Source organism: Myotis yumanensis, unplaced genomic scaffold (assembly GCF_028538775.1).
Source record: "Myotis yumanensis isolate MYYU_CA2020_CCGP unplaced genomic scaffold, mMyoYum1.0.hap1 SCAF_14, whole genome shotgun sequence".
NCBI classification, from domain to species: Eukaryota; Metazoa; Chordata; class Mammalia; order Chiroptera; family Vespertilionidae; genus Myotis; species Myotis yumanensis.
The window spans coordinates 56,933,030-56,950,993 of record NW_027223765.1 but is presented as its reverse complement, the minus strand read 5'-3'; the positions used below and the strand labels follow the sequence as shown (position 1 = coordinate 56,950,993).

General features: G+C 43.5%; 1 protein-coding gene across 1 annotated transcript in view; it reads left to right on the top strand.

Annotated features, from left to right (window-relative positions):
• Positions 1 to 16,086: 16,086 nt before the first annotated feature.
• EIF4E3 (eukaryotic translation initiation factor 4E family member 3) overlaps positions 16,087 to 17,964 on the top strand; it is a 115,178-nt gene continuing 113,300 nt past the window's right edge. The window contains exons 1-2 of the mRNA XM_070391024.1: positions 16,087 to 16,251; positions 16,695 to 16,825. The gene's annotated coding sequence lies outside the window, so the exon portion shown is untranslated. The remainder of the gene's footprint in view (positions 16,252 to 16,694; positions 16,826 to 17,964) is intronic.

Below are 17,964 nucleotides of genomic sequence, written 5' to 3'. Positions count from 1 at the left end.
AGGGGCTCCCAGGGTGCCAGAGGGATGTCTGACTGCCAGATACCATGGGGAGCAGGTCTAAGCTGTCAGTCGAACATCCCCCGAGGGGTCCCAGACTGCGAGAGGGTGCAGGCCAGGCTGAAGGTTCCCCCTCCCCACCGAGTGCATGAATTTTCATGCACCAGGCCTCTAGTATTCAATATGATAAAAGGGAAAAAACTCCAGCCAAGAATATTCCACCCTGCAAGATTATCATTCAGAATGGAAGGAGAGATCAAGACTTTCCCAGATAAGCAAAAGCTTAAGGAGTCTATTACCACTAAACTGGCATAACAAGAAATGTTAAAGGAACTTCTTTAAGTGGAAAAGAAAAGCCCAAAACTAGAAATAAGAAAAATATATGAAAGAAGAAAAATCTCACTAGTAAAGGCAAACAAAAAAGTGGTAAACCAATCACTTATAAATCTAGTATGAAAACAAAATAACAATAAATATATACCTGTCAATAATTATTTTAAATATAAATTGACTACTTTATTCAAAAGACATAGGGTGAATGGATAAAAGAAGACCTTTACATAAGCTGCCTATATGAGACACACTTGAAGTTGAAAGACACACACAGACTGAAAGTAAAAGGATGGAAAAAGATATTTCTTGAAAATGGGAATGAAAACAAAAAGCTGGGATAGCAATACTTATATCAGACAAAACAGACTTTTAAAACAAAGCCTATAACAAGAGACAAAGAAGGACCCAGCAATTCCACTTCTGGGCACTTATCTGAAAAAAACTAAACACAAATTTGAAAAGATATATGCACCTTTATGTTTACTGCAGTGTTATTTACAATACCATGATATGGAAGCAACTTAGGTGTTCATCAGTAAATTAATGGATAAAGAAGTGGGGACATACACACTCACACACAGGAATGTTACTCAGCCCTGAAAAAGAATGAAGTCTTGAACCAAGATGGCGGCATAGGTAAACACCGGAGTTTGCTGCCTCGAACAACCACTTCAAAAATACAACTAAAAGACGGAACGGACATCATCCAGAACCACAGGAAGGCTGGCTGAGTGGAAATCCTACAACTAGAAAGAAAGAGAAAAGCATACCGAGACTCAGGGGAGGCGCAGTGTGGAAGTAAAATACTAAGGTTCGGAGGTTGCATGCAGAGCGGGCTGGCGGCTGAGGGTGCGGTTGTCGTTTTCAATAGGGAGGGAGTCTCAGGCTCTGAGCTCCAGTTCCGGGCGAGTCTCTAGGGACCCAGACTCATACGGGAGAAGTGGGACTGTCTGGCATCGGTTGGAACTGGAGGGCAGCTTTCTCTCCAAGGGGCTTGCAGCGATTACCGGGACACAGAGAAGCAGAGCCTCTAAGGGCAAGTCTGAGAACAGCCATAACTGCTAGCCCCGCCCTGTTGATCCCGTGGGACCCACCCCGCCCAAGCCCTGCAGGGAGGCTTTTGCTGAATAGCCTCAGGCAAAGGCTAGATTAGCATCTTCCTAGAGATCCAGGAGCCAGGAAGCCCAGAGGTCAGAGTGGGACCATCCAGTTTGCAGCTCTGTGGAACCATAAAAGACATACTCAGGGGGCAGACCCAGTGAGCACCAAAGCCCCATTGAAGCAAGTCTTGCCCCAGAGGGGTGTCTCCAGCACAGAAGTTCTCCCACTGCAGACACAGCTGATTCTCACAGCCAATTGGCCTGGAGGTCAATTTCTCCCAGTGAGAACTACAACAATCAAGGCTTAACTACAACAAGACTGCGCACAAAGCCCACAAGGGGGTGCACCAAGAGTGTCCACCTTAGGTAATTGAGAAGGCTGAGCCTCTGGGCCCTATAGGACACCTAGCACAGAAAGCCACTCTATCGACACAGCAAAGCATAAAAAAACGCCGAGACAAAGAAACAGGACACAAATGGCAGAAATGGAGGAAAGCAAAATGCTGGATATAGAGTTCAAAACCACACTTTTAAGGTCTTTAAAGAACTGTTTAGAAGCCGCCGATAAATTGAGTAAGGCCTTCGAAAAGACTGGTGAGACTGCCGATAAATGTAGTGAGATCCTCGAAAAGACTGGTAAGACCACCGATAAATGTAGTGAGATCCTCAAGAAATCTAGTGAGACCCTCGATGTTGTGATAAAGGACCAACTAGAAATTAAGCATACACTGACTGAAATAAAGAATATTATACAGACTCCCAACAGCAGACCAGAGGATCGCAAGAATCAAGTCAAAGATTTGAAATACGAAGAAGCAAAAAACACCCAACCGGAAAAGCAAAGTGAAAAAAGAATCCAAAAATACAAAGATAGTGTAAGGAGCCTCTGGGACAGCTTCAAGCGTACCAACATTCGAATTATAGGGGTGCCAGAAGAAGAGAGAGAGCAAGATATTGAAAACCTATTTGAAGAAATAATGAGAGAAAACTTCCCCTACCTGGTGAAAGAAATAGACTTCCAAGTCCAGGAAGCGCATAGAACCCTAAACAAAAGGAATCCAAAGAGGACACCAAGACACATCATAATTAAAATGCCAAGAGCAAAAGACAAAGAGAGTATCCTAAAAGCAGCAAGAGAAAGAAAGTCAGTTACCTACAAGGGAGTACCCATACGACTGTCAGCTGATTTCTCAACAGAAACTTTGCAGGCCAGACGGGAGTGGCAAGAAATATTCAAAGTGATGAATGCCAAGAACCTACAACCAAGATTACTTTATCCAGCAAAGCTATCATTCAGAAGTGAAGGTCAGATAAAGAGCTTCACAGATAAGAAAAAGCTAAAGGAGTTTATCACCACCAAACCAGTATTATATGAAATGCTGAAAGGTATCCTTTAAGAAGAGGAAGAAGTAGAAAAAGGTAAAGATACAAACTATGAACAACAAATACACATCTATCAACAAGTGAACCTAAAAATCAAGTGAATAAATAACCTGATGAGCAGTATGAACTGGGATTTCAATAGAATCAGGGACATAGAAAGGGAATGGACTGACTATTCTTGGGGGGGCGGGGGGAGGAAGGGGTGTGGAGGGGTGCAGGAAGAGATAGGACAATAATCGTGCACCCATGGATGAGGACAGTGGTTGGGGAGTGAGGGCTGAGGGTGGGGTGGGAACTGGGTGGAGGGGAGTTATGGTGGGAAAAAAAGAGGAACCAATGTAATAATCTGAACAATAAAGATTTAATTTTAAAAAAATTTAAAAAAAGGAAAAAAGAGAAAAAAAAAAAAGGAAAAAAAAAAAAAAAGAATGAAGTCTTGCCATTTGCGACAACATGGATAGACCTAGCGGGTATTCTGCTAAGTGAAATAGGTCAGAGAAAGACAAATACGTACTGTATCATTTCATTTATACATGGAATCTGTAAAACTAAACAAATGAACAAAGAAAACAGACTGATAGGTACAGAAAAACTGATAGTTGCCAAGACATGGGGGATGGCCAAAAAGGTAAAGGGGATTAAGAGGTACAAATTTATAGTTATAAGTCATGGGGATGTCAAGTACAACAGAGAGTGTATAATGAATATCACAGTAGCTTTGTACAGTGATTGATGGATACTGGACTTTTCATGATCACTTTATAAGATCTATAAATATCAAATCACTATGTTGTACACCTGAAACTAACATAATCGTTTATGCCAATTATACTTTAATTAAAAAGAGTTTTTTATTCCATAATGAAAAAAATCAGGGTATTTAGACTGTTTACTTTTAATGTGAATATTAATATGATAAGATTTAAATCTAACATATTGCTCTTTGTCTTTTACTTGTCTTTGTTTCCATTTCCCTATTTTCATGTCTTCTTTTAGATCGTTTCTTATCATTTCTTTTTATCTTTGTTAGATTATTAGTTATAATTTTTTCTGTGTTACTTTAGTTCTTTACATAGGGCTTATAGAAAAATGTTTAATTTGTCACAGTTTACCTTCAGTGGATATTATGCCTCTTCAAATCTATATACTAGGATATAAAAGCCTAAGTGACCATTCCACCATTAGCTATGATGCACACTGACCACCAGGGGGCAGATGCTCAACACACAGGCATGGAAACATGGAACAAATTGATGAATCTCAGAGGGGAAGAAGGAGGGGAGAGGGCAGGAAGAGATTAACCAAAGATCTTATATGCATACTAGAGGCCCGGTGCACGGATTTGTGCACCAGTGGGGTCCCTCAGCCTGGCTTGCGGGGATCAGACTGAAACCGGCAATCCAACATCCCCCGAGAGGTCTTGGACTGTAAGAGGGCACAGGCCAGGACAAGGGACCCCACTGGTGCACGAATCTGTGCACCTGGCTTCTAGTATAGTATAAAAACTTATAATAGCTTACTTTCATTTCTCCCTCCCAACCTTTATGCTGTTTTTGTCACACATTTTTCTTTTATTTATGTTATAAACCCCATACTACATTGTTGTTATTTTTACTTAAAGTCCATTATGTTCTTTTTTTAAAAAAAATATTGTATTGATTTTTTACAGAGAGGAAGAGAGAGGGATAGAGAGTTAGAAACATCGATGAGAGAGAAACATCAATCAGTTGCCTCCTGCACATCCCCCACTGGGGATGTGCCCGCAACCCAGGTACATGCCCTTGACCGGAATCGAACCTGGGACCTTTCAGTCCGCAGGCCGACGCTCTATCCACTGAGCCAAACCAGTTTCGGCAGCATTATGTTCTTTTAAAGAGATTATTTTAAATACTAGTGGCCTGGTGCATGAATTCATGCACATTGAAAGAAAATTAATTAGAAGAAATATTTTAATATCACTATTCACCCTTTCTCTATAATAGAAGTGTCAACCAAATTAACGATCGACAATGATAGATCGAAATGCACGTGTGTGATTGGTGCCAGCGAGAGCTTTATATTTATTGTGCATGTGTGAGTCAACTTAGCCTTTTATAGATATTGAACAAGCTTGCTTAATTAGGCCTGCTTTCTGATTTAGCTAAACTTGTTCTTTGGCTAGAGAAAACAAAATTTTCTTGGCTTTTTTTTTTTTTGCCTCTACTCATTGGCATTTTCAAATTGCCAACTTCTTCAGCTCCGAGTATGGGATTTATGGACAAAAGAAAACCCAGGGGACTCATTACCATGTCATTTCTTGGATTCCAAGGTTTCTGGTGACCATGCCACTTCTTGTTACCTTCCAGTCATCTTATGTTCGTTCTATAAATAATGCTCAGGGCTTTTCACTTCATTTAGTGTGCAGAATTAGGAAAAGCATGTCTACTCCATCTTTCTTGAAGCAGAATTGTTTTTAATTCTTTCTAAAAAAAGACATTTCACTGGGTATAGCATTAAAAGTTGACAGGTTTTCTTACATTCAGAACTTTAAAGAGATTGCTCTAGTATCTTTTGGTTTGTGTTATTTCTGTGAAAAGCCCTCTCTAATCCTTATTTTTGTTTCTCTGTTCATAAAATGTCTTTTTTTTTTTCAATTGAGCAATTTTATTATGATCTGCCTTGGTGTGGTTTTCGTCATGGGTGTGTGTGTGTGTGCGCGCGTGTGCGCGCGCATGCGTATGTGTTTGGAGTTAGAGATTCTTGAATCTAGGGGTTCATAGCTCTTAAATAGTCCCTCTCCAAAAGCAGTGACTCAAACAGACTTACGGCAGATGATAACTGTTATGAAATTGTAGTTGAATTCTGATGTTTACTAGGTCCCGTATTTTTATGTAGTGGATGTACATATGCTTTGTAAATCAGCTATGCAAATACTTTCCCCACAGTATTCTGTTTTGAACATTTGGGACATACTTTGAATACTTCCCTAAGTCAAAGGCCCACCTCATTTTTTAGATGATATAGAAGTGCCTTCACTGAGGTGAAACTTGTCCTTAGAGGAGTTTGAAAATGCTAGCAGCCCAGGTTTGGAACCAGGATAGCTTAGGTTTGGACTCCATACCTCTTGTTGTGTAATTGTGGGAATGTTATTTAAACATTTTGAGCCTCTATTGTATAAAATGGAGATGATAATCATGGCTAGCTCATCAATTTGACATGTGGAGTAGTGAGATAAATAAATGGGTAACATTGTTAAACACTCATGAAATGGTAGCTATTACTATTATTATTTTTATTTATTTTTTTTAGTAGCCTTTATTTTATTTTATTTTTTTAGAACAGCTTCAGGTCACAGCAAAATTGAGCTAGAGGTACAGAGATTTCCCTTATAACCCCTTTCCCCACACATGCACAGCCTCTCCTACTATCTATATCCCCTACCAAACTGGTGAATTTGTTACAATCTATGAACCTACAGTGATAATTATCACCCAAAGTCCATAGTTTACAGTAGGTTCATTCTTGGTGTTGTACATTCTGTGGGTTTGGACAAATGTATAATGATATGTATCCACAATTGTAGTATACAGAATAGTTTCATTGCCCTGAACGTCCTCTTGTCTACTTATCTATCTCTCCCTACTCCCTAATCTCTGGCAACCACTGATCCTTTTACTGTCTCCATGTTTTGCCACTTTTCGAGTGTTTTTGGAATAAAGGATACATTCCCATAATGTATCCTTTTCAGATTTCCTCTTTAATTTTAGTAATATGTATTTAAGTTTCCTCTACGTATTTTCATGGCTTGATAGCTCATTTCTTTTTATCACTGAACTAGAGGCCCGGTGCACAAAATTTGTGCACGGGGTAGGGGGTGGTCCCTCAGCCTGGCCTGCATCCTCTCCAATCTGGGACCTCTTGGGGGATCGGGCCTAAACCAGAGTTGGACATCCCTCTCGCAATCCAGGACTGCTGGCTCCTAACTGCTCGCCTGCCTGCCGGCCTGATTGCCCCTAACCGCCTCTGCCTGCCAGCCTGATGCCCCTAACTGCTCCCCTGCTGGCCTGATCGCCCCTAACCGCCTCTGCCTTGGCCCCCGCCACCGTGGCTTTGTCCGGAATGACATCCAGAAGATATCCAGTCTAATTAGCATATTACTCTTTTATTAGTATAGATAATATTCTATTGTGTTGACGTACTACAGTTTATCCATTCATCTACTGAAGGACATCTTGTTTGCTTCCAAGTTTTGGCAATTAGGAAAAAAGCTGCTATAAGCATTTGTGTGGAGGTTTTTGTGTGGACATGTTTCCAACTTCTTTGGGTAAATACCAGGAGCGCAGTTGCTGGATCCCATCGTAAGACTATGTTTAGTTTTGTACAAAACTGCCAAATGGTCTTCCTACGTGGCTGCCTAGTTTGCATTCCCACCAGCACTGAGCAAGCTGTCCTGTGGCTCTGCTCCTCGCCAGGATTTGGCAGTGGCAGTGTTGTGGGTTTTGACCTTTCTAATCAGTGTGTAGTGATATCTCGTTGCTTTAATTTGCAAGCCTGTGGTGCCATGGAATGTGGAACATCTTTTTATATGCTTATATGTCATCTGTTTATTTTCTTTGGTGAGGGGTATGTTCAGGACTTTTGCTATTTTTGAAATCAGGTTTCTCATTTTTTAAATGTTTATTTTAATACTTTTTTGTATATTTTGGAGCTGTTGGCATCACTTGATTCATTAGCTTATGTGTTATATAAAGGGTTTCATTGATGCTTCAACATTCTAGCTGCAAAATATTAAAAAAATATTTTTTGGAAGTAGGTGGGAAAGTTATCTTCACCTGGAAAAGAAAAGAAAATTTTCTCTAGGATTACCTTGATCCAAAAATATTTCAGGATGCCTCCCAGGTGCAGAGCCCTCCATGCTGTAAATCCCACCCCAGCATCAGCTTCCGCCGGGTTTCTCAATGGTTGCCTTTCTAAGTTGTGGGGAAAGCCTCTTCACACAGCATTGCCTCTCTTCTGTGTCTTCCGTAGAAGTCTGTGGGTTAGCAAGGGACTCTGCCACCATCAGTGATGGTGACAGTACACAGTTAGCAAGTCACCCCGACGTCCTGAGCACTGTTCTGGTGGCTCATTCTGTAATGCCATTGAAGAACAGTGTGTTCCAGGAGGCATTTTATTCTCTGGTTTCCTTCACTGTGCTCCAGTAGATTTATATCATGGGATTCATGTTCATTTTCTGTCTTTATTTACTCACCATTCTTCTATAAGTCAGTTTAATTCTTCCTGTTGAGAATGAGGCTCTGTGACTATGTATTCCTATATAAAATACAGGAAGTTATTGTTTTTAATGCAGATTTGAAATAAATATAATGGATTTCGACTACAAAATTTCTCTTTACTTAGAGGAAATGAACACCTAGTTAGATGAAAAATACCATTTCTCATATAATTTGAAAGCATCCTGTTTCCATGACAACTTCTACTTTCCAGCTTGCCTAGTAAAAGAAATGTTTGAATTTTTTCTATGATAAAAGATTTGACCAAACACTGTTTCTGGTTTTAATTTCAATAATTTAATTATAGTTTCAGGCTAATTATCTTTTTAATATGGCTGCCTTTAAGGACAAGAAACCTAAAGACCATTTGGGAGTAACTTCACCTTCAAAATAAAAAGGAGGATTCATAAGCCAAATGCTAGTAAGCATAGGAAACGAAGCTATTTTTGCCAGTTGTAATCATTTTCTATCTTCCAGTTGAATTAAATCAACATAGATGCTGCAACTTATTATGATGTTATTTGATTTCACAAAGAATGATTCCGTTATTCATTTCCATCTGGACATTATAATTATTAGGTTTGTTTCCTTACTGCTAATCTTACCTTTAATGGGTGGTTTGTGCCTGCTTACTCTGAATTTTGAATATTGCAAGGAGTATAGCGTTTACTCCAAATTTTGAATCTTGGAAACAGTATAGCTTTATTGATGGTTTTCCTTCAGAATGAAATATAGGAAATTATTTGCATCATTAACTATACTTTTATAAAATATGAAAAAGAAAGAAATATGGAAAGTGTGTGCTGTGCTGTACTGTATTTTATTGACAAGATCATACTTCATGTAATATAAAATATTTTAGTCTAATAAGACAAGAAGTCATGACCCTTGGGCATTTTAGGAATGATAGTGAAGCCACTCAAAGTTAGGGTAATTCAGAGTTTAGTTCTGAGTGGTCTTGAAAGGACGAAGATGATTCTTAGCTATCTCCAAGATCATTGCCAATAACAGTGAACACTTGTGGCACAAATCCATGTGCAAAGTGGCCTGTGGGCACCACATTATCATCATGCACATTAGAGACCAAGACCGAGTCTGGTCAATATGCCACGCTCTCCACTTCCCAGAGAAAGACACTATCTTACGATAGAAACGAAGAAACTCTTAAAGAAATATAAGTTGAATAACAGGCAAGTTAACATTATGTGCATTGTATGTATCAAATTAAAATCAACAGGAAAGGTCATAAAACATGGACAGCCTCGCTCTGTATGGGGAGTCTGCAGTACCTCGCATGGTAAAGGGAAGAGATTCGGTAACTGCTAAGGTTCCGTTGGCCTAAACTGCCGTTAGCATCTTCATGACTAATGTAGTGCTTTGCACAATAGTTATAGTTCTGAAAATTTTGTGCAATTACAATTATTTTTGCAAACAAATGTCTCCATTTCTAAAATTGCTTTATTTTCCTCTTATAATTGCCCATCAAGTGATAATGGCTTCTCAAATTTTATAGTACTTGGCTCTTAAGAAGTAAAACGATAGAATATCTCAGTGTACACTTTAATAATGAATATTTTCCTCATGGAAGGGTTCCTGTTCAGATGCTTGTTGCGTGTCCCTCACGAGCAGTGCTGGGCTGCCCTGAGAGGACCGGAGCTGTGCTGGGGGGGCACAGTGCGGGAGGGGACTTGTACACCATCACCGCCTCCTACTGTGTGCAGTGCAAGTTGGTATTTCTGTATCAGGGTGCTCATGGCGCTCTATTTTATTGATGAGATTATTTATACAGAGTGATTATTTAAGCTCAGAAGGCACAGTGCCCTTCCTCAGAGTGCTGGCTTGCAGAACATTCCCCTAAATCACGTTGAATGTTCTCAACCTGTGGGTCACGACCCCTTTGGTGGTCCAACGACCCTTTCACAGGGGTCGCCTAAGACCATCCTGCACATCAGATATTTACATTACGATTCATAACAGTAGCAACATTACAGTTATGAAGTAGCAACGAAAATAATTTTATGGTTTGGGTCACAACATGAGGAACTGTATTTAAAGGGCCAGAAGGTTGAGAACCACTGCCCTAAATGATAACTGAAAGCTCAAGGGAAAATCGTACCCTAAAGCAGCTGCTTACCAGTAGCTGTGAAGAAGTAACCCACTCAGACCAACTCATCACTAAGCAGCTCAGTCAGCACAGTGGGGACAGGGGGCCCCGCAGCTGCAGGAAACCGAGCAGAACAGGCCGTGCTCTGTAGACATCTCAGCACGACCAGCCCTTCCCGTTTGCCTGGACTGCGGCAGGGTTTTCAGGGACATAGTGCGCAGACCCGACAGGACACGGCAACCCGACTGTGAGGCAGCGTGTGGGTCCTGCAGGGCCTCCGTCCAGACAGACTGGGAAGCAGGGGTCACTGCACACTCAGGTTCAACTGAGAGACAAGGAGACTCAGAGAGGTTGAAGGTTTGGTCCAAATCACAGAGCTGTGACGCGTGGACTCGAACACACTTTTTGGACTTTCTTCTGCTCACATTGCCTCTCTATTGTCCCTCTTTTCCTCTCTTCTAAAAACTGCTGAAGACCAGCGTGAGGCCGGCTGGCTTTCCTGCTCAGCTTCACCTTCTGATCTGAGCGACACTCGCTCGTCTGGTTGATGGCCCTGGGGGAGCAGCAGTGACGACTTGGCTAAGGAGCCAGTGATGCACAGAGCCCGGCACTGCAGGGCTGCATGCTGTGGAGACAAACCTCAGTGACAATCTAAACGCCAGCGCTAGGCGTCGGGTGTAGGAGCTTGGTCCTGCCGTCAGTAGCCATCCCGTACGGTCACCACAGGTTCTCTTTGTCTGAATGCTTAGACTGGCCACAGAGCCAGCGTTTCTGAAATCCTTCTCCTCCCCCTCCTCCTCCTCCTCCTCCTCCTCCTCCTCCTCCTCTGAAACCACAACCCAGTACTGCCCTTGACTGAGGATTGAACCCATGACCCTTCAGTGTGGGGGACGATGCTCTAACCATTGAGAACACCAGCCAGGGCCTTTTTTTGTTTATCCTCACCCCAAGATAGTTTTCCATCGATTTTTAGAGAGAGTAGAAGAGAGGCAAAAAGAGAGAGAGAAATACTAATGAGAGAAACATATCGATCGGTTGCCTCCTGCACATGCCCAGACCAGGGCCTGGGCCAGGGGAGCCTGCAACCGAGGTACCTGCCCTTGACCAGAATTGAACCCGGGACCTTTCAGTCTGTATGCCGACGCTCTATCCACTGAGCAAAACTGGCTAGGGCCAGGGCCTTTTTTTTAATGTTTTCATTGATTTTTTAGAGAGAAAAGAAGGGAGAGGAAGATAGAGAGAAACATTGATGAGTTGCCTACATCTGGGAATCGAACCCACAACCTGGGTATATGCCCTGATCAGGAATCGAACTGGTGACCTTTTGGTGCACTGGACGATGCTCAACCAACTAAGCCACATGGGCCAGGGCAGCTGGCCCTTTTCTTAGCCAAGGAGAAGCATGGCTGCTCTCCAGTGCCCCCTTGGCCAGAGCAGGAGCCTCCTAAGGAGAGTCGTTGGGGGCCTGCTTAGCCCTCGCCCTGGAGCTCGCCTCCTGCTCCTGTCAGAGTTGTGTTTGGCGACTGACTCTGACAGGACTTGATCTGGCCCTGGAAGGATGGGCAGAGAAGGAAACTTTTGCAAAATTTTGATGGGCAGAGAAGAAAAAAGCTCTCGGGAAAGAGTATGGATATGTGAGCACACAGGGTGCTTGCTGAGCGGGGATTAGATGGATCGCTGGCTCCGGAAAGCTGATCTCCATGTGCACGTGCTGCACGAGGAGCTGGGAGGACGTGGGGAGGAGCGGGGCCCAGCCCAGCCCTGGAGCTCACGCCGTGTGAGCCGAACACCCACCAAGGGGAAGCGGCTGCATCCAAATATGTAACAAAGACATGTATTGAGTATACGCACATACTGCCAGGCACAAGGGAATGTTGTCGCATGAACATGTAACAAGTGTATGAAGAGATGGACTCGCAGATGCTTTTGGAGAGCTGGGTTAGGTGGGGAGGGTTTCCCATGCTGGCCTGGAGGTTTCAAGACTCCGCCTGTGAGAGACAGCAGGCCAGTTAGGACTATGAGCAAAGAAGTACAGGGGAAAGGTGCATTTTAGGGAAATGAACCTGCCATCCACGGGAAGGGTAAATTGGCAGAGGAGAAAGACTAGAAATTGGGAGATGAATTCACAGACTGTTTCTTTCAATCAGTAGTTGTGTACCCAGCTCATCTTTTTAATAACTTTTTGGGGTGCTATCCATGTGGCCAGCCCTATGCTAGGCACCAGGGCATAGGGGTGCTCAAGGGGGGCCCAGGCCTGGGAGACAGGCAGAGGGTCAGTGCTGCTGTGACATGTGCCATGAAGGAAACAATCAGGGAGGGGTCTGCTCTGGAGCCTGGGGCGGGGAAGACCTCCTAGGAGGCTCGAGTGGGAGGAGCCAGCCATGCAGAGCAGAGGGATGGGAGGGTTAAGAGCAGGAACCACCTGTGCAGGTGCTCCCGGGCCAGAAGCTCAAGGAAGGGGGAGAGCACAGCAAGCAGGCGACGCCAAGCCCTGCTGGCCACCAGAAAGAGTCTGGGCTTGGTCCTGAGGCAGTAGGAAGCCAGCAACGCCCTGTGGGTGTGGTCACATCACTGTTGGGGGACAGTGCTCAGCTGCTGCCTGGCAGTGGGAGGTTAGGGGCTAGTGCTGGAAGCGGGGAGACCAGCGAGGAGGGGGTGTGCTTGGCTGGACTTGGAGAAAGTGAGGACTGGGAGTGGGTGGACCACGGGGAAGAGCAGTGCAAGGGGAGCAGGGAGACCCCAATAAGAACTGTGGACAGGGGCATGTGGATGTGGAGGGTGGACAACTGAGCCTCATTGTCACATTGTCCAGGCTCGGTGACTGGCAGGCCCTCAGTCTACTCACTGCAGATGCTTCACATACGCTGTCTCCCCTCCCCTCCCCTTCCTCTCGCCCCTCAGAGCCAGGCCTTCAGGGGTCTTTCGATTCTAGATGATAACACTGGTTGAGCTTTTCTGTAAAGTAACACTCGTTGAGTTTGCGAGGTGCATTAGACATATTTTCTTGCATGCGCCTGAGAGCGGTCATTTTCTCCGTGTTCAGCGAGAAGCCAGAGCTCAGCAAGGTCAGTGACTCCCTGGAGTCACACAGCTCACCATGCAGGTCCTGGTCAAAGTGGGACCCGGCTCACTAAAGCAGTCACTCTCTTTATGAAAAAGTAAATTCATTGGAGTGACATTGGTCAATAGGATCATATAGGTTGCAAGTTACATCTCTATGATACATGAGCTGTATATTGCATTGTGTGCCCACCACCCAAAGTCAAATCATCTTCTGTCACCATTTACTACCCCCCACGCCCTCCCTCTTGTAACCACCATACTGTCGTCTGTCTACATGTCTGAGTTTCAGTTTTATATCCCACATACGAGTGGAATCATATGGTTCTTAGCTTTTTCTGACTGACTTCACTTAGCGTAATACTCTGAAAGTCCATCCATGTTGTCACAAATGGTGCTATTTCATCCTTTCTTAAGGCTGAATACTATTCCATTGTGCATATGCACCTCTTCTTCTTTATCCAGTCCTCTATCTCGGGGCACTTTGGCTGTTTCTGTGTCTTGGCCACCGTGAATAACGCTGCAGTGAACATAGGGGTGCATATATCTTTGCAAACAGATGTTTTTGAGTTATTCGGGTAGATGCCAGGAGAGGTTGCTGGGTCATATTGTAGCTGTCTTCTTAATATTTTGAGGAGCTTCCATACTGTTTCCCACAGTGGCTGTACCAGTTCATATTCCCACCAGCAGTCAATGAGGTTTCCTTTTTCTCCACATCCTCTCCCACACTTGTTACTACTTGTCTTGTTGATAATGGTCATTCTAACAAGTGTAGAGTGGTATCTCAATGTAGTTTGATTTGCATTTTTATGATAGCTAGTGAAGTTGAACATCTTTTTATATAACTCTTGGCCATTTTTATGTCTTCTTGGGAGAGGTGTCTGTTCAGGTCCTCTGCTTTTTTTTTTCTTATTGTATGTTTTTGTTTCTTTGGTGTTGAGTTGTATGAGTTCTTTATATATTTTGGATATTAACCCCTTGTCAGAGCTATTGTCTGCAAATATCATCTTCCATTCGCTTGGTTGCCTTTTTGTTTTGTTATCGGTTTCTTTTGCTGTGCAAAAGCTTTTTAGTTTAACACTAGAGGCCCAGTGCATGAAATTTCTGCACTCAAGGGGGTCCCTCAGCCCAGCCTGCGCCCTCTTGCAGTCTGGGAGCCCTCAGGGGATGTCCAACTGATGGCTTAGGGCGATGCCATGGTGATGATGAAAGTTGGGCCTAAGCCATCAGTAGGACATCCTTAGCACTGCTGCGGAGGTGGGAAAGGCTCCCGCCACTGCTGTGCACTTGCCAACCATGAGCCCAGCTCAGGGCTTCTGGCTGAGCGGCACTCCCCCTGTGGGAGCGCACTGACCACCCAGGGGCAGCTCCTACATTGATCATCTTCCCCCTGGTGGTCAGTGTGCATCATAGTAACCAGTCGTTCTGCCTTTCGGTCGATTTACATATTAGCCTTTTATTATATAGGACTAGAGGTAGAGGCCTGATGCACAAAATTCATTCAAGAGTAGGCCTTCACAGCCCTGGCTGCCTCTGCCACCCTTGCAGTCCCGGCTTTGTCCAGAAGGTCGTCCGGAAGGTCATCCAGACAGTTGTTCCGCTGTTTGGCCATTCAGTCGATTTGCATATTACACTTTTATTATTATAGATAGTTCCATTCATTTATTTTTGCTTTTACTTCCCTTGCTTTTGGGGTCAAGTTTATAAAATGTCCTCCTTGACCAAGGTCCATAAGTTTAGTACCTATGTTTTCTTCTATGTACTTTATGGCTTTAGATCTTATATTTAGGTCTTGGGTTTGTTTTGAATTAATTTTTGTACATGGGGTTAAAGCAATACTCTTAAACCACTCTACAGCCTCCCCACTCTCCCCCTCCCCCACTGTCCTGGGGGATTTTCCAATCTCCCTCAGCCTCTGAGCCATCCCCTAGGACTGAGTAGCCACAACACTGGAAGTGTGCCCCAGGCCTGGGCCTGCCCCCTGTGCCTTGTATCTAGGGTCTGCCATCTAGTGGCCACTGCCTTCCTATTTCTCCGGAGCTTTTAAAAGAAAAGGGGAAAAAGGCTCCCACATACCAGACAGCCCTGTGAACAGGAGCCTGCTCAGACTTAGAGAAAGAGCCCAGCAACAGAAACATAGGAGATTGCCAGTAAGTTCCCCCACCCATTCAACAAACATTTAAAAAATGCAAACACACACACACACACACACACACATACACACGTGCACAAGTCTTTCCACTGGAAAGTGAGCTCCCTGAGGCAGTGATTTCTTTTTTCCGTATTGCTCACTAATGAACCTCAGAGCCTGGGACATGGCATTTGCGTTGCAGACATGCCACAAATACTTACTAATCGATGTGTCCATTTTCTCAGTTAATCTTGATGATAATTTATGCTCAGTGAGAGGTAGGCACTGTTGGGATGCCCATTTCTCACATGTGGAGACCGAGGCACAGAGGGACAGGAAGTTTGCCAGGTTTGGGGAGAGGGGGCTTTGACGGAGGTTTTCTGACTCTAGATCCCTGGATTTATCTACTGTGCGTAGTGCTTCCGTGTACATCCACTATTTGCCAGGCCTGTGTGTGGCATAGCCACCTTTAGACAAGTGGTAGGAGCACCTCCGGGGACCACCAGCCATTTCCCTCCAATCTCTTCACTTTGCATGAAGTTTCCTCTCCTGCAGTGCTGTGACAGAGACAGTGAGTGGAGGGAATTCAGAAAAGACCGGCCGGCCGACAATGAGTCCCTATCACTAGCGAGCTCTGTGGCTGTGTGACTGCACAGTGTCCCAAACCTCAATTTCCTCATTTGTCAAAGGAAGAGACTGAGTTAGGATCTCTGCCTTCCTTTCCAGCTCCAACATTCTTCTGTTCCTGTGACTCCCAAGGAGCCTGATAGGAGTGGAAGACAGAAGACCACTTGTTACTAGGCAACCAGCACCCACCTCACCCATGTTGCCATGGTGATGATGAAAGTTGGGCTGATCAAATTACCAGCTAATTGCACATGAGAGCTCAAGGTCTGTCTCTTTCTTGCTGGCTGGCTGGGTCTTACTTCCTTATTTTCCTAGGAATTATGGAGTGATCTCCCCACCCCGAATCTGCAGTGTCCCCAAGGCAGTCCTAGTGCAGCAAACAACTGGACATAGAGAGCCTGGCTGTGTCTCTGAGTAGCTGTGTGGCATTGCATAGGTTACTCGGCTTCTCTGTGCCTCCCTTTCCTCATCTGGAAAATGAAGGTGTTAGAATAATGATCCCTGCCCAAGGCTCTTCCCTGCTCTCAGATCCTGTGATGCCTAGGAAGCCCGTCAGGGGAGCCAGCCACACTGTTACTAGGCAACCAGCAGGCACCCTGCCCAAGTTGCCTTGGTGACTGCATGCTGGAGGGAGGGGAGTAGCTGCTCAGCTAATTGCTTAATTATTTATGAGTGCCTCAAGTCCTTTTTGTTGTTTTCGTTGCTAGGGGCTGTGTGGTTACCTTCTCTTCCTCTCTCCTGCCACCCAAGTCTTCTGACTCCTGTCGAAGCGCATTGGCCTGGATCTCAAGCTGCCACGCCTTAGTCCTCCTCTCATTTCCAAGAGTGGTGGCCGCAGGTAAGTCACCTCACCCCTCTGGGCCTCAGTGTCCTCATTTGTAAAATGATAGGTTTGCTTAATCTTCAAATTCCTTTTCTGCCCTGAAATTCTAATTCCTGCTGCCCAGTTACAAAGGGGGAAGATGAGAGGAATTTTCCCAATTTGTTATCATCTAAGGATGATTCTGAAGAGCAATAACATATTTCAAACAGGAACGGAATGAAAGTTTTGCTCATTGCTCTCTCCTTGCCTCTTGCCTTAGTGACATTACCTGACCTTTTATTAATCTAAAGGTCATTTAATTTTTTTTCTATCTCCTATTTCTAAAATAGACTTGAGGGCTTGTATAAGATCCATGTGTGAAATTAGGTCATTGCAATAAAACTAGGAGTAAAGTAACACAAAAATAGTGATGCTTCTTCATTGGTTAATATTGAGGTGACTGAGCATCAGATGTAACACTGAGTATCCTGGAAGCCAGAGCAAGAGAGGGAGGTACATGATCGTGACTCAATAAAGAAAACTTGCCAGACTGTTCTTCTAACTTCGGAAAGTAACTTGTCATGTGGTATAGACTGTCTTTTAGCAACTACAGATACAACTTTTTAATTAACCCTTTCTTGCCGAGGGTGTTGTTAAAGGACATAAGGTAGAAGTTCCCCTTGATAGTTTGACTTGTTTTGATCATTAGAAAGCAAAAATGCCTTTTACCAATACTTTAGAATTTTATAAATGTAAATGTCAACTAGTAAATATAAACTTCCAGAACCAACTATTATTTATACATTAATGCTATATAAATTCATGTAACCACTTACACAGTAATTTAGAAAAATGTATCACATGTTTAAACCTAGACAAAATTTACACTTTCCTAAGTTGTTCTGAAATAAACTGGTACAGATGAGGAAAGACATCAAATACAAAATTGTTTATCATAGCATTATTTATAAAAGAAAATGACTCCAGACCACTGAAATCTTGAGGGTAATGAATTAAATTATTTTACTTCGTTAGAATGGATTGCTTTGTAACCCTTAAAATGAAATAGACCTATATGTTTTGATATGGAAAAAAATCAAATATATAATATTAAGTAAGATAAGGACGTGCAACAGTGGTATAAAATGCTTCTATTTCTGTTCTGAAAGATATAG